This window comes from Carassius auratus, chromosome 24 (assembly GCF_003368295.1).
Source record: "Carassius auratus strain Wakin chromosome 24, ASM336829v1, whole genome shotgun sequence".
Taxonomy (NCBI): Eukaryota; Metazoa; Chordata; class Actinopteri; order Cypriniformes; family Cyprinidae; genus Carassius; species Carassius auratus.
The window spans coordinates 4024816-4035288 of NC_039266.1; positions in this window are offsets into that span (position 1 = coordinate 4024816).

Below are 10473 nucleotides of genomic sequence, written 5' to 3' on the forward strand. Positions count from 1 at the left end.
CATCCGGATCATTCTGGACGAGCTTTGTTAGCAAACCGTCTAACCGAGTGGCACTTCCGAAATCCATTTCTTCACAAATGATGTCTGTAAAACCATGTGGCCTGACCATATTCCTTAAGGACGCCTGTGGGCCAAAGCCTGGAGAGCCGGTGCTGCTCTGGACTCGTTCCTGAAAAAACACACAATCTTCTGCTGAAACAGGGGAAAAGGAGAAGAACCTGCACTGAATTATTAATGATATTACAAGCAACAAGCATATTTTGTTCCCATATAACGCAGTTCAACCCAATTAAACTAAAAATCAAACATTTCGTTGAAATTACACACAGGGATAACAGGAACTGTTTACATAAGTCCACAATAAATGTCCCTAAAGTAAAAAAAAAAAAAAAAAAAAAAAACCGCACCTTTGGAATTCAAGTAATGCCAATGTGGTTTTTATATTATACCAAGACGGTGGTTCCGCTCTAATAAGTTTATATTGAAATAATCATGGACGACAGAGACTTAATTACAGCAACAATGTTTTGAGATGCCAACTAAAGGAAATCATTCTAGTATTGATGAAAAAATGTTTGCACGTGGTGCCACCTAGTGGTACATGAATACAATTATTTATTTTCCCTTTCCATCTTAGATGCGTACTTCTATCTACGCTGAATAAAAATGTTTGCACACAATATTTTATTTATCATGGATAGATAGATAGATAGATAGATAGATAGATAGATAGATAGATAGATAGATAGATAGATAGATAGATAGATAGATAGATAGATAGATAGATAGATAGATAGATAGATAGATAGATAGATAGATAGATAGATAGATAGAATGTGTAATGATGCAATTTCGATTGTTACCCTGTATCATGGAATTAAACATGTAATTTTAAATGTAGAAAATTATTTCAAATTTAGAAAAAAATATTAAAATATATGAAATTTAAATGTTTTTATCGCTAATAGTGACACTACAGTTGAATTATAATCAAGTTTATATATATATATATATATATATATATATATATATATATATATATATATATGTTAGTATGTTAATCAATACATCAAAATAAGTATTGCCTACTTCTTTAAAGCACAACAGAAGAATAAAATAAAATGTTTTTTAAATGTGCTTTAAAGTAAAACTTTTTAAATATAGCATGTTAAGAAACATACTTTACATATTCATGAAAGTGTATTCTTTTATGCATTGATTTGAAGTACACAAATGAACAAAAGTATAAAGTATAAACAAAAGTATTCAATATAAATTAAAATGAATTACATTTCTTTTCGGAAGGGGCAAAATAGCTGGTTATGGCAGAAAAGACATGAGAACTGATCTATAAATCAAATCATTTAAATCCCTTTACACATAATGAATACTGAATTGTATACATTGTTTACTTTATTCAGAGTGTCATAGTATTACAAATGTAATAATTGTATTTCTATAAATTAAGATTGAAAGCCTGGGTCTAGGAAAGGGGTTAAATAATAAAATAAAATGCATTTGAAATAAAAAGCAAATCACGAAAGCATAACAACCTTCCAAGTTTTAGTGTGACCTTCATATAATCAAAACAAAAAAAGAAGAAACCTGTTACGTTTTAATTAAAGTCAAACACATGCTCAAAACTGAAAACAAACTCAAACACAAATATCAGGCAAATTTTCTGCTTTTCTATCATAAAATGAATTCACCCATCCAGTTCACCAATCAACGCAAGAATAATTCCACATCATCTTCACTTTCTTTAATAAAAATGTAAATGTTTCCCATTCAGAGCCCTTCCAAATCCAGCAGTAACAGTCGTGATGTAAGCTCATTCTCACAGCTTAAGGTGCATTGCTCACTTCCCTTCCGCTGGCCTCTCTAACAAGGGCTGAGTGTTCAGGTCAGCTAGTTCAAAGCGCTCTCAAAGACGGCACCAATTACTCTGAACAAATGCTTAGCCCCAGAAAGCACGCTCCATTTAAGCTTTTATTGTTGGAGACTGAGGATGAACAATGAACTTGGCGTTTTCTAAATGACAACATTAAAATCTTCATTAATTGTCTGGTTTACTCTCATGTCTTATTTTCTGATGAGGGAGTCCTTGTGGAGCGGGGCAGTTAGATGTGCTCTTTTTCAGCTCAAGACCTCAAGTCATTGGGCCCTGAAGACTGGAAGAGAGGGGTTTTATTGCACCAACAACAGTATTTTTTTTGTTTTTTGTTTTTTTTTTGCAGGGCACAATATTTGGTTACTTATTACATTTGAATCTGCTTGCTTTGAAAAGACAATTAAACATGCCTCTCATAAACCGGTGTGTGGTTTGTAAAACCGTGTGTTTTCTTACATGTGAAACACATGTATTACAGCCATATTCAGCTGAGAAGTTTTAAAGACTCTAAGCCATCCTATTTTTGTATCTCTTTGTTTCTTTTCAGTATGAGAACCCTGTTAAAAAGAAGCATATATGCCAGATGCCACTTGTATATCGTCCATCCCCCACATTACAGTAGTCAGCTGCAAATATGTCTTGACCCCAAAAAAATTCTAACAAAAGGTTTCTCAGTGGTACTTATGTACTTAAAAACATACTAAAAGTAAAAAAAAAATTGACTCAAGAAAAGCCCCATTGTCAACATGGCAGCCGCCAGGTCCTTAAAATGACCATTATTCCTTTGTATCCCTCCTAGACCAGAGATATTGGTACCTGATACATGTTTTGGCCATGTAATATTCTAATTAGCATATTTGCATGATAGATAAGTGATTACAAGTACAATCAGTGCTTTAAGTGGGCCGGTACGCACCAGTACTCAGTACCGCCACTTCCAAATATAGCTCTTGAGTGTACCGCCACCTCTCCGTGCGCCCAGAACGTGCTTTTAGTGTACTGGTGCGCTCATTTGGACATCTATTTTAATAGAGGTTTTAGTCTTTTTTGCCTGCGCTGCCACTTTTCAGAGCCCCCTTCACAATGCACGCTTCCTAATTTGTCCCAGCGAGAGCAGAGACTATATTACCCACACACCCTTGAAATTAACAAGTGAAAACCGCATGCGTTGTTTTTGCCACTGAGATTGCGGCTGGTCAGATGAAAGTTAATGAAGTAATGCAGTAGCTCTTTCAGGAAGGGTGACCAGACGTCCAGAAAAATTCGGGACAGTCCCGAAATCTAAACTGCTCCCCCGAATCCCGAATCTGGCCCTAATTGTCCTGAAAATTATACTAAAGCAAAATCTTGAGTAGTCATTGTCTGATAAACATTAAAAACTGTCTGCGGAGGTTGAGTCGTCCTGCAACCAGCCCCCGCCGGCTGCTCATTGGCTGCAGCATCTTTTTTCTAAGTTCTAAAAATATACCGTAGGTGGCTAGGCACGAATTTAGGTATTCATTTATCTGATTAATCTATATGTACAAAGACAATACAACCTTTTTGTCCCCTTTTTGTTTTAAATATTGATGAAGAGAGCACAAGTTGCTGCAGCTGCGAGGAGGACAGTGATGCACGCGTATGTTGTGTTCATAGTTAACCACAAGGTGGCAGTGGAATGTTGAAGTGTTGAAGTGCTGCTTGGAAAAAAGAACGAGAAGTGATATGTTCTAAAAAGACAAGTTTTCCATGTGTTGAATAAAAGAGCATCGAAGGATTTACTCCGGTCTTGTGTTTAATACTTCAATACACAACAATTGGCGACGATGGTTTAAACTTTTTCGATGGTCGAAAAATGTTCGAACATTACTTGCTTGGTATTAATGCTACAGGAGACTCATGGCCGGATGCCAGGAAACGTGCTATTCTACTACACAGTTTGGGGACTGAAGGCCAGAGGCTGTTTTACACGTTTCCTAATACTGTTACTACATTTGCAGAGGCAATGTCAGCGTTGGAGAATCATTTTGTCCCAAAGGTGAATGTTGTGGTCGCTCTACATCGCTTCCGCCAGCGTTCTCAACGCGCTGATGAGACCATTTCTCAATTCCTGTCTGCTTTGCGGGACTTATCTTCATCATGTGCTTATGGTTACATGGAAAGTGAAATGCTGCGCGATCAGCTGGTCGAACGATGGTATACTCCAGCAGTGCGAGACAGACTTCTGCTGGAACCATCACTGACACTTGACACCGCTATTGTCATTGCATGTCAAGTGGAACAAGCACTCTCTAATTCGGACATGCTCACGGCACAAAGTGCAGTTCAGGCCGTAGCTTCTAAACCCTTTCATCGGAAGAAGCGTGATGCACATTCTAACGGAGCAAAATCTGTGGCTGATACTACACGGTGCGCGAATCGCGCGTGTTACCATTGCGGAGCTACAAATCACCTCGCTAATGCTGCCAATTGCCCAGCTGCTCGAGCCAAATGCCGTACTTGTGGTAAGACCGGACATTTTTCTAAAGTTTGCCGTTCTTCTAAGGACGTTCAGGAAGTGGTCCCGGACGTGGTTGTTCTTTTGACTGATACTGTAAATACCTCTGCAGACAAACTTTTGTGCAATGTTCATGTTACAACGGCAAATGGTGCTTCTATTGAGACTGAATTAGTCGTGGACACCGGCTCTTCAGTGTCAATCCTGCCTGTGGCTGTGTACAAACGACACTTTTCGGATTGTTCACTTACTGCTCCCAAAGTGAAACTGGTTACGTACATGAAAGAGGATATCCCCGTACTAGGATGTTTACATGCGGACGTTTCACTGAATGAAAAGGTAACCACCGCTTGTTTTTACGTTGTGAAAGGTGACTCTGCTTTGATGGGCATGGACCTAATTCGAGCCTTGAACTGTTCTTTTCACTTTGGTACTGTTACTGCACCTAACAAACTACATGCACTCATTTTTGCTCCAGATACTTCTGTGGGGTGCGTGAAAGGCTTTGTTCATAAGCCTACAGTCAAACCTGATGCTACTCCAGTTCGACAGAAGCTTCCGAAAGGAAATATTCTACGGTCAAGAAGGAGGCGTTGGCTTGTGTCTGGGCCGTAGAAAAGTGGCGGCCGTATTTGTGGGGTCGACACTTTACGCTCAGAACTGATCATTGTGCGCTCACTACACTTTTGGCAACCAAAGGCATTGGCCGGGCCGGTATGCGGGTCGCCCGGTGGTCGGCACGCTTGCTTTGCTACACATATGACGTCATCTACCAACCTGGACGTCTTAATTGTGCTGCAGATTGTCTATCCAGGCTGCCATTACCGACAGGAAATGATAGTGCTGCTGTGGAACCAGAGATGGTTGCTTTCGTTACTGGACTGCCTACATTGTCTGTCAAAATTTCATGGCTGCTTCGGAAGCTTGTCCTGAGTAAACCCAGCTGCGCTTGCGAATCGGGCAGGGCTGGCCGAAAAAAGGCTCTGTATACGTACTCTATCCAGGTGACTGCAGTAGCCATCTGATCTGGATACAGACTGGATCTGGTGGGTATGCTTACCTCGGAATAAGAGGGAAACAGACTAATATTAGCATAAATGCAATACTTCTAATGATGTAGCAAGTACATTGGGTGTTATGGGAAGTGGAGGATTGTACTGTAACAAAAGCTTGTTCAATTACTGAGTTGCTAAACGATTCAGGGCTTTATAAGTAATAAGAAAGATTTTCAAATCTATACGATGTTTGATAGGGAGCCAGTGCAGTGTTGACCGAACTGGGCTAATATGGTCATACTTCCTGGTTCTAGTAAGAACTCTAGCTGCTGCATTTTGAACTATCTGGAGTTTGTTTATTAGGCATGCAGAACAACCACCCAATAAAGCATTACAATAATCTAACCTCTAAATCTAATCTAAAAATGCAGTTTTACAAATGCTAGAAACGTGGCTTTCTAAGGAAAGGTCGCTTTCAAATAGCACACCTAGGTTCCTAACTGATGACAAAGCAGCCATAAAGTCTTAGACAGTGTTCTAGGTCATTACATTCAGAGTTTTTAGGTCCTATTTTTAACACCTCAGTTTTTTTCAGAATTTAGCAGCAGAATTTGATATGTTTCGAAAGGCCAAGAAGAAATATAGAGCTGAGAATCATCAGCATATAACAGTGAAAGCTAACACTGTGTTTCATGATGATATCTCCCAAGGGTAACATGTAAAGCGTGAATAATGGCCCTAGTACTGAGCCTTGAGCTACTCCATACTGCACCTCTTCATTCACTGCTACAAATTGATGGTGGTCATATAAGTATGATTTAAACTATGCTAATGCCAACAAAGTTTTGTAGTCTATGCAAGAGAATGTTGTGGGTCAATAGTGTCGAACACAGTGCTTGGATCCAATAGCACTTAGTAAGAAACAGTAGTAAGAAACAGTATTCTAAAGTGTTACCTGATAACTTCCTTGAGTACAAGTAAAAGTACTGACATAATATGACAAGTAAGAGTAAAACAAATAGTTTGCTGAAAAAATTAGACAATGTGAGCATTATGAAGTAGGGTTAAAACTTACTCTCTAACACTCATGTACTGTATTGTCTGTTTTACAAGTTAGAACCAGGAAATCCATTATATGGACAAATGCATCAGATATCACTACAGCTGAATAACATACAGATAGAGACGCATTGACTGATGAAACATGGAAGAAAATAAACACCCAATTGCAATACAACGCTAAATGGCATAGCTTGTATCACAGTAAAGATTATTATAAAGAATATTTTCTGTCTCACTGTAATAAAAAGCTGCATGGAATCACAAAAGCTGTTTCAAATACAATTGATGTTTTATAGTGATTTTGGAGCAAAACATGATTTTAGTATTATAAATTGTCAAGTTTGATGCTATGCAAACATACTACCTATGCCTGTTTCTAGGAGTAATTGTTTTATAACTAATTTTGATAATACATTCAAGATTATGTGGTTGTTTTTAAGAAGAGATATATATATATATATATATATATATATATATATATATATATATATATATATATATATATATATATATATATATAGATGTGTGTGTGTGTGTGTGTTTTCTTTTTTTTTCTTATGTATTTTAATTGGATAATAAATCAAATACACTGATGGATGATAACAAATAATTTAAATTCTATAATTTTTTTTTTTATTCTGTATTTTCCTAATGACAATTTTAGGATTGGTTTATACAAACACATAATAAGGGAGAATAGTTTTTGCTACATCAATAGCGGTGTCACAATCAGGTCCACAAGAGAGAGAACATACACAAAGTAAACTCAACTCAATACAGTCATGGTGGGCTGAGGGAAAGCAAAGGGGCTGCCTGATGACAGTGTTGGAGAAGGCGTTTTTTTTAAGGGCAGTCATTGGAGGGCAATTTCTAGGAGCAGGCACTGGAAGACACATTCTAGGAGCAAGCACTGGAGGACACATTCTAGGAATCGGCATTGGAGTATCTGAAGCCCCCTCAGGGCTGGACGAGGGAACCAAGGATGAAAGAGGGCTGGACGGGACCAGCGAAGACAACAGAGAGAGGAGAGGGGGCAGTTCAACTACCAGTTCTGACTCCCAGTCTATGAGATCCTCCTATTCATTTTGGCCCTTTTGGTGCACAATATCTAGCTCGCATAAGGAGCGACCCGGCAAATTCTTCCAGAGGACCATCTTCAGATGACAATGCTCTGCACTCGGCATTCAGGCTATAGCATATTAGAAAGCACAGAGTGCATCATCCAGATAGCTGGTGATGTTGAGAGAATGTCCTTCATGTTCCAGCAGGAGGAGGAAGAATTTGGGGCGAATGAGGGGATCCATGAACACAAAGAAAAAAAAAAAGAAAAAAAAATGAGGAAAAACAGGAAAGAAAGCAGAGGGTTGACTAACGGAGGTAACAGTTTATGATTCAATATTCTGTCACGATGTGGATCACAAAGGAACAACACAAGAACGAAAATGAAGATCAAAGTCTTTAATTATCCACAGAGAGGGTAATACACAGAGAGGCAAGGACACAGGTACACATCAAAGTAAACTCAACTCAATACCGGACAACCAAAGACTGAACAGAATGCAAATTATAAGGGGAACATTAATGAAGATAATTGCTGACACACACCTGAACATAATGACAATCAAGAAAAGACAGAAACTAGGAAATACTGGAGCACATGGAGAATGAAACACATGGAGAGAAAACACAACATAATGAGTCCAAGGGCGTGACAAATGGGATGCCTTTGTCCATATTAGGGATTTCCTGCATGTCATAAATTATTACTTCTATACAGTATATTTTATATTTCTTTGTTGTAGTTTATATTGGTTCAGTACATTTATATTATGTGTTGGAAAACAACAATAATAAATAAATTAAAAATTACATCAAAATAATAATTCTAAAATAAATAAGGCTACTGGACCATTTTGGACTTTCTGTGTGAGAGCACCCTCCAGCTTCGGGTATGAATGAAACATGCAGCATGAGAGTATTTAGCTCTCCATTATGTCCATATTGTCTCGTTTTCAATATGAATAAATTGTCCAGTCATCCATAGACTATCTTGTTTATATGCTCTGAAAAAAAAACAACCTAGCATTGTTTGGGAGAAAGACACACTCTTGCAGTTTAAATCTAGATTAAAGACCTATCTATTTAATCTGGTTTAGAATATTAAATATAATATGCTTCTTATATCCAAATCCGTTAAAGGATTTTTAGGGTGCATTAATTAGTTAAACCAGAACTGGGAACACTTCCCATAAAACCCTGATGTACTTGCTGCATCATTAGAAGAATGGCATCTACGCTAATATTAGTGTGTTTCTCTCATTAGAGAACTTTACCCAGGAACTAGGGACTTTGGGCTGGTACTCGGTGTGTTTCCACCACAGGAACCTGGAATTGAATAAAGTTCCAGGTAAAAAATAAATGCCCCTCAGAGAGTTCCTGCTGGCAAGATACTGAAGTACTTTTTCAATGTTACAGAACTTTCAGGAGCGGGAGAAGTCCAAAATTTGCATGTTTTGTATTGAGAAACACGTGCAGACCTACGTCACCAGACTATTTGCCTAATCTTCACGGTACGGTGGAAATGCAGAGAGCAACACGTCTCAGGGTGGGAATAGTTTTTGGGTGGGAATACTGTTTTTCCCCTTTTTTTCAGAGTAGCAACACAAGATATTTCATAGAATGTCAAAGTTTTTCTTTTACCATATTATAAAACCAGATGTGTACTGGAGAAAAAGAAAGCAAAAAGAAAACAAGTGTCTCATACAACATGTGCAAAGTGTCACATAATATCTAATATCACATAATAAAAAACTATTTGATACATGTAGCTTTGTGTGACAGATGCAAGTAATTTCTCACTGAAAACATGTTTTTGGTACCTTTATGAATGGAAATTAGCAGATCATGGAAAAGAGCAGCTACTAAATTCTAATAAAAATCTGACTTTGTGTTTAAAATGACTATACTTGAAACAAGAAAAAGTTTTTTGTTTGTTTGTTTTTGTAATTTATGTACTAAATTGAATTTATCTTACATGTTTAATATTTGTTTTATTTAAATGTATTAATATTTTGAATATAATTCAGCTAGTACTGAAGAGTACCATTTTTATAGTTAATAAGTCATAATGGGCATTAGTTCCTTTAGGGACTTACTGTACATTTGAAGACTTCTGTGAAATAAAAAGTTTTCTCTTGAACTCTGATCATATCTTACATATGACACACCAAGTGAACTGTCAAAACTGCACAAAAGACCAGAAATTCCAATGTGACTGATGAGATAAAAGAGGAATAAGGCAGGCCAAAATTTGACTAGGCTGTGAAAGATTACTTCAGATTTCTGCCACTCATGTATTGTTACCCTTTTTTTAAACAGTTTGTATGGACCTGTCAGTCATTCACTGGACAAATCAATATTATATGGATAGAGAACCTGCATTTAAGCAATGATTTGAAGATTTTTAATTGATATGATGTAAATTGGTGGACTGGAGTCGTGTGGGATATTTGTGGTATTTGTGGTTTTTGCTAATGTATTTATCAGCTTGCTAGACTCTCATTTCGATGGCACCCTTTCTCTGCAGAGGATACATTGGTGAGCAAGTGATGTAATGCTACATTTCTTCAGATCAACTATATCTAGTCGTAGCAAGGGGTGGTGTTGGCGCAGTGGATAAGACACATGCCTTTGGTGTGAGAGACCCGGGTTCGACTCCACTGTGAGACACCAATGTGTCCCTGAGCAAGACACTTAACCCTTAGTTGCTCCAGAGACGTGTGACCTCTGACATATATAGCAATTGTAAGTCACTTTGGATAAAAAGCATCAGCTAAATGTAAATATACAATTATATGGTAATTCATCATTTTACTTTCAAAAACCATACATTTAACAGTATTGTACACTAAAATGTCATATACAGTAATGTTTAAACCATTTATACCATCAGTTGTTTATGTTAAATAACTTACAGTTAACAATAAGATTTTTTTTTAGAATGAACATATATAATAAAGAGTTTGGTTCCAAAACGCGATAAATGCCTT